At 34.2% G+C, this 6,333-nt stretch overlaps 1 pseudogene; it reads right to left on the bottom strand.

Moving 5' to 3' along the window:
• Positions 1-3,383: 3,383 nt before the first annotated feature.
• Positions 3,384-3,502, bottom strand: LOC120589137 (uncharacterized; annotated as a pseudogene).
• Positions 3,503-6,333: the final 2,831 nt, after the last annotated feature.

The raw sequence follows: 6,333 nt of genomic DNA, 5'->3' as shown, positions 1-6,333 counted from the left end.
CATCAGAGATATTAAAAAACAAAATGCCTGAATTAGAACTAGGTGTCACGATTGTAATTCAAATTCAGAGGTGATTCAGCACTAAGTAACTTCATGTCGAGACCCATAATATTGGGTTAGAGCATTTTATATATTACCTGCCTGGATAAGCATTGTTCCTAGAGATGAGACTAGACCTGATTCTAAAGGCAGGAGTCAGTTCGGCTCAGTTTAAGTACATTGAAGAGTGAATAAGTAGTTGACTATTGGTCTCTATAAGTATATACTCTTAACGAATTTATCTTTCTATAAATAGGTCACAGAATTGAAAAGTTGCCAAGATTTGAAAATTTTTCAGCCTTTTTTTTTTCTTTAATCTTTTTCATACTCTTCCAACTGAGATGACTATAATGCATATATTGATCCATCTGGTAGTGGTCATTAAGTTCCTTGAGCTTTCTTCACTGTTCTTCAATTTTTTGGTTTTGCTTCTTCGACTGAATAATTTTCAATGACCTTTTTCAAACTCAATGATCCTTTCTTTTGTTTAATCTAGTTTGCTGTTGAACCCCTCTAGTGGTTATTTTAGTTCAGTTATTGTACCTTCAGTTACATGACATCTGTTTAGTATTTTCGATTTTTCTGTCTCTGTTGACAGGTTCACTAGGTTCTTGTATTGTTCTCTGACTACAGTGAGCATCTTTATTGCAATTATTTTGAATTCTCTGTCAGAGAATTGCATTAGGGTCCATTGCATTAAGGTCAGTTTGTGGAGATTTATCTTGTTCTTTTTTGGAAAATATTTGATGTGTCTTCATTTTCATTGACTCTCTCCGTTTTGGTGTTTACACATTAGATAAAATAGCCACTTATCCTAATATTCTTGAATGTCAACTATATCTCAATAAATCTGAAAAAAAATCAAATTCTTCTTACATTGAGATAAGGGAAAGTGAGAGTGTAAAATAATTACCAAATTTTTCTCTTATCATATTGAAATTAATAATATGTTTTGCACTTTAAAAATTATATATGTCAAAGATCTTAATTTGATTTTTAAAAAATATTCTTACAGACTTTTTGATATATAACTTAGAACATTTTTTTCTTTTAAATTAGTTCAAATCTTGTCTAAGAAAAAGTCCCCATCGGAAAGAGCTGTTTACGTAGACTATTGCTGAGACATTCATTTTCAATTCAGAAGAATTCCATTCAATGACAGGGACCTACTTAACTCTATTCTTTAATTCATAGGGAGAGTTAACACAGATTAATTTTTTTTACACTGTTATAGTTTTGATACAGAAGAAAATTCTTATTTTAGGGCAGTTCAAGTTTTAAATAGGCTTTCTCTTAAAGAAATGGTGTTCCTTCACTCCTTTACCATGAGTTATGTTCTAGACTGTGTAGACAGTTTATGAACCAGCAAATTTAAGAGGCAACACATTTTTCTTATAAATGGGTCATTGATAGGATAGTTTGCTAGGACACATTTCTGAGTTCTGGTCTGCAGAAATTCAATTGTTTATTACTTTACACTCGGGATTTCTATACTTTTAACATGTTCGGAAATTTCAAATTGTGGCAAGATTTGCGGAAAAGAAAGAACAACTTTCATCATGGTCACTTGTTTTTGAGCAGAGGAGTGGGAATTGAATGGACTGGTCACATAAGTCTTGGATTGCTTCTTGACCTTTACTCAGATTCTAAGAGAAAAACACAGTTGGGCTAGCCAGCTTTTAATTACAACATCCATTTTAAGCCTTATAGTCAAACTTTCTTTGAGATGTGGAGTTTTGGTTGCTACAGGAATGTCCATGAAGAGAGCCTAGTGTTTCTTTTTTAATAGCATAATCAGTTGTGGAGTTTCCTTGGGGGAATTTCTAACCTCAGTTCCTATAATTAATAATTTTCTCTTTACTTTGGATTTTTTTTTCAAAATGTTACATCATGAATTTCCCTTTTCTTACCTAATTTAATTATTCTAGCAGTTTCAAATATTATACAATATAGTGGGAAGATTCTGAACTACAGATATAGAGCTAAGAAAAAATTTTAAAGAAACTTAAAATTTCAGAAGGTGTAATCTTAATTTTGATTCATCAGAAAATCAGTACCTAGTTGTCTGTTTCATCTCTTTCTTTTAAGAGTCGTCATGCCAAAAAGAAAAAGAAAAAGAAAAAAAGCCCCATAATCGTTGTAGTACAAATCATTTGTTTTGTGTTTGGAGGCACTCCTTATTTTGAGCAATTTGAAGACTTTCAAAGGGTCTGATGCTTTTTTACTGATAAGAGATGGTTCTTACTATAGAATGATGCTCTTCCCTCTCCCTTACCACATATAAGGAGTAGATACTTATGTATGTTTATTTTCACACGCAAATATATATGTATCTATAAAATGTGTTGGATTTCTCAATACAATTGAGTCAATATAAAGCTTCTAAGAAAAAAAATTCACTTTAAAAAAGTATATTCTATATTCAAGTTGAAAAAACACAATCTCCTATTACAGATATCTCTCATAAGCTTTTTGTTTGTGGCAGGTTGTGCTGCTGTTCTACCTGATATTCCTCCTTCCAATTTCTTAATGCCAGAACTTTCTTTTTTGATAGAGGCTGAAAACTGGAGGTTCTCATTTTTGTCAGTACTCCTCGCAGTTAGGTTGGCCTCATGGCATAGACATGCAAGTGAAGAGACATAAAGGGAAATCATCCGTTGGCTTCTGGAGACGATTTATTTCATGATATAAAGTACATATGAAGGGAGTTCTTTTGCTTTGATGCTTGCTTTTTTTGTTTTGGGGTGTGTTTGTGTTTAGAAGTGATTCTGAGAGCTGTGACAACCTTTTTGTGACCAGGAAGTAAAAAGCCTGAGGATTAAGGCCAACAAACTGAAGACAGGGAAACCGAAGAGACTGAGTGCTTGATGAGGGTGTTGTGTTGTTGAACCAAACCTGGGATACTCTATCTCTACACTTATTGCCAAGTGAGAAAAATAAGCTCCCATTACAAATGGGTTTTTAATTGAGCCTTCTGTAACTTGTAGCTAAAAATTTTCTAGGTGGAAGTTTGCATTCCCAAGATATTAAATAACAATATAGTATTTAACAAATGAATACTTTAGTAACATTTTTACTCCTTTTTGGTAAACATTGAAGAGAGAAACTGCAATTTATTGTGATAGAAAGGTGAGTTTGTGCAGATTTAAACTTAAATTTTAAATATCTCTGGTTCACCTTGCCTGTGAACTTTGCTCATTATACCTTGTGGTCTCTGAAATGTAAACATTCTCCAACAGACTTTTTTTTATATTTTTTTATTTTTTAGGTGAGGCAACCCTTGGTTGACCTCACAGATTGCAAGGACCTTGTCAGTTTACAATCTCTTATTTTTTTTTTTTTTTTGCTTACAGCACCTGGTCTTCTTAGATGGTCTCCCATCCAAGTACTAACCAAGCCTGACCCTGCTTAGCTTTTGAGATCAGACGGGATCAGACTTGTTCAAGGTAGCACAGCCATAGACTTCTGAAAAGGCTAAAAGTTTATACAACACTTAATGTATGTCAAATCTATAAATCAATCAAAATAATTCTTTTATGGCTTCTCATCACATATAACTCTGACTTAAATTAAATTTTTTGGATTATTTGTTTTAGTTCTGTGAAAAATACCATTGGTATTATAATAGGAATAGCACTGAATCTGTAGATCGCTTTAAGTAGTACGGACACCTTAACAATTTTAATTATTTTGATCCATGAGAACAGTATAACCTTCCATTTTTTGTGCGTCTGATTCTGGGGCTCCAAAATAAATAAATAAATGATGTCCTATATCTTTCACATTTCACATTTGACATCTCTATTGACTAATTTAGAATCTGTAAACACATATTTTATACTGGCTTATATAATGAATGGAAACAAAGGCAGCCTGTACTGCAGTGCTCATTATTGTTATTGGTGCTTACTAAGTCCCAGGGTCAACACTAAGTTTCCAAATTTGACATCTTATTTACTTTACATCAATGATATTTGATAGGCACAGACAGATATGATTAGTGTGGTGTGGCAGAGATTGCCAGCCGTTCATCTTTTTCCAGAACACATACGCCCCAGTCTTTCTTGCAGTGAGCTGCAACATTTGACTGGGTTCTAGACATGATGGACACCATTCTAGGGCCAGCGTGTTTCTTTTCCGCATTCTCTTTAACCTTCTGTGGGCTGGACAATGAGGCCCTGAGTTGGTGACAAAGTTACAAAAAAAAAAGCCAGGAAGTGATTACAATAGAGTCAGGGTGAAGAATGGATGAATGGGGCACACAGAAGGCTCTGGGTTTCTGTCAGTGTTCTAATTACACATCTGCATGTTGGTTATATGCGGTTCATATAAAAATTACTTAAAGTATATGTTTTATATACTTCTAAGTATGTATTTACAATAAACTCACAGTAAATTAAGTCTACTAAACTTTTATTATATTTCTTAAATTGAACATTAAACTAACTCAAAAGCAAGAATTGGTATAAATGCCCAAGTATATGGAACAGTCTTCTTAGCACAGAAAACCTCACACAGAAGAAAGCAGCGGAGGCAAAGTAACACATACAAAGTTATCCAGACCAGTCTGGGGAAAAGATAATTCTCTTTACCAAACCAGTGAAGAATTTCCGCAAGTTGTGGGAGGAGAAAAGCCAATATACAACCTTATCGTACAGTTCTGGAGAATGCTATACATACATCATTTTGCTTAGGTTTATGCTATTATAAAGAGGGTATAGTTTTCATCTCGTATTATATAATTTTGTGTTCCCAAACTTTTCTAATTCTTGATAAAATCTTTCCTTAAATAACCTTCTTAGAAATTATTTTTGACAATTGTGTTATGATAATAATTTAGGAATATAGAAACATTGATATATTTAGGCATAGAGAAAAGACTGTGCTCCAATCTCCATAAATATCATAAATTATAATAATTGAGTCGGAATCAAGTCATAATTTTAATTCAGGTTCAGAGGTGACTTAGCAGTAAGTAACTTTGTGTTGAGTCCCAGAATATAGGGTAAGAGCATTTTATATCTCACTTGCTTGGATAAGCATTATTCTGGAGATCAGGATAGACCTGATTTTGAAGATGGAAGTCAGCTTTTTCAAGGGCAGAATGAATAAGTAGTTGGCCACTGTTTCCTTGCATGTTTGCACACATACTGCAGTCACCGTGACTTTTGCTTTCTATAAATAAGTCACAATATTAAGAACTTGCCATGGACTCGAAACAAATTATTTGATTTTTTTTTAATGGTGAAAATGAACAATTTGGCAGTTATTGCTAGGAACGACAAAAATAACAGAAACATAAAACACAAACTAGAAAGGGACAATTACGTAAGATAAAGGCCAAAGACAAGAGCTTACTACCCTTGACCTTTGGATGGAGTTAGGAAATGTGAACAGATTAACATTATTTGACAGAACTCTGGTTTCAAGCATTAGGTTGTTGTTCCTTCCTGGAATGCCGTTCCCTTCCTCATTGCACACCCTGTTGTCTATACCTTACCCCCATTTGAACTCCCAATTTTTCACGTTAACTTAATTATTCTGTCCTTACAAAGCCATCCTTGAATAATGCTCTGTCCCACAGAATATTATACATACAGTTGATTATTTGTGGATGTTATATTCTAAAAGTCACCATGAACACTGAAATGCTGAACCACTGCTCCTACTAGAAATACAGAGTTAAGTTCCTGTGAGCCTGCAGTCATAACATGTTTGCCAACTGATAGATATGTAACCTTATGTGTATTTCTGTATAGAGACACCTTGTTCAATAGATACTGTTGGTCCATTAACATTGAACTCATACACAACAACGCTATAACTCACGCCTTAACAAAGCTTACCTGACACAGTTAAATTCTCCAGAAGGCACAACACCACCTTATTGCACTTAGGAACACCAACGAGCACTTCAGCACTCTTGGGGCATACATCAAAACTACCAAGAAAAGCATAAAAATGGGAAAAGTGTAGCACTAAATAGACAACAAAAAGGACAATTGTTTGCAGTGTGAGAACAGAAACAAGACAGCAGAGGGTTCCACCTCAGATTGTTTGACCTCAGCTGAGAACATGCACATCAGGCAACTCAATTTTTTCACTGCTCTGCATTGCTGCAAAAAAACTAGGAAAGCACCATAAGTATTAATTTGGAGTTACAGATACATTTTAGTGAACAGGGTAAGTTGCAAATACAGAATTGGTGGGGATTGACTATATCTCCATAACAGAGCCAACGGACTGGACAGCTAGGTCCTTGTGAACTAGTTAATTTGTTTTCTTCTTCCTATC

Source organism: Pteropus medius, unplaced genomic scaffold, assembly GCF_902729225.1.
Source record: "Pteropus medius unplaced genomic scaffold, Ma_sr-lr_union100, whole genome shotgun sequence".
Classification (NCBI taxonomy): domain Eukaryota; kingdom Metazoa; phylum Chordata; class Mammalia; order Chiroptera; family Pteropodidae; genus Pteropus; species Pteropus medius.
This window is presented reverse-complemented; position numbering and strand designations above follow the sequence as displayed.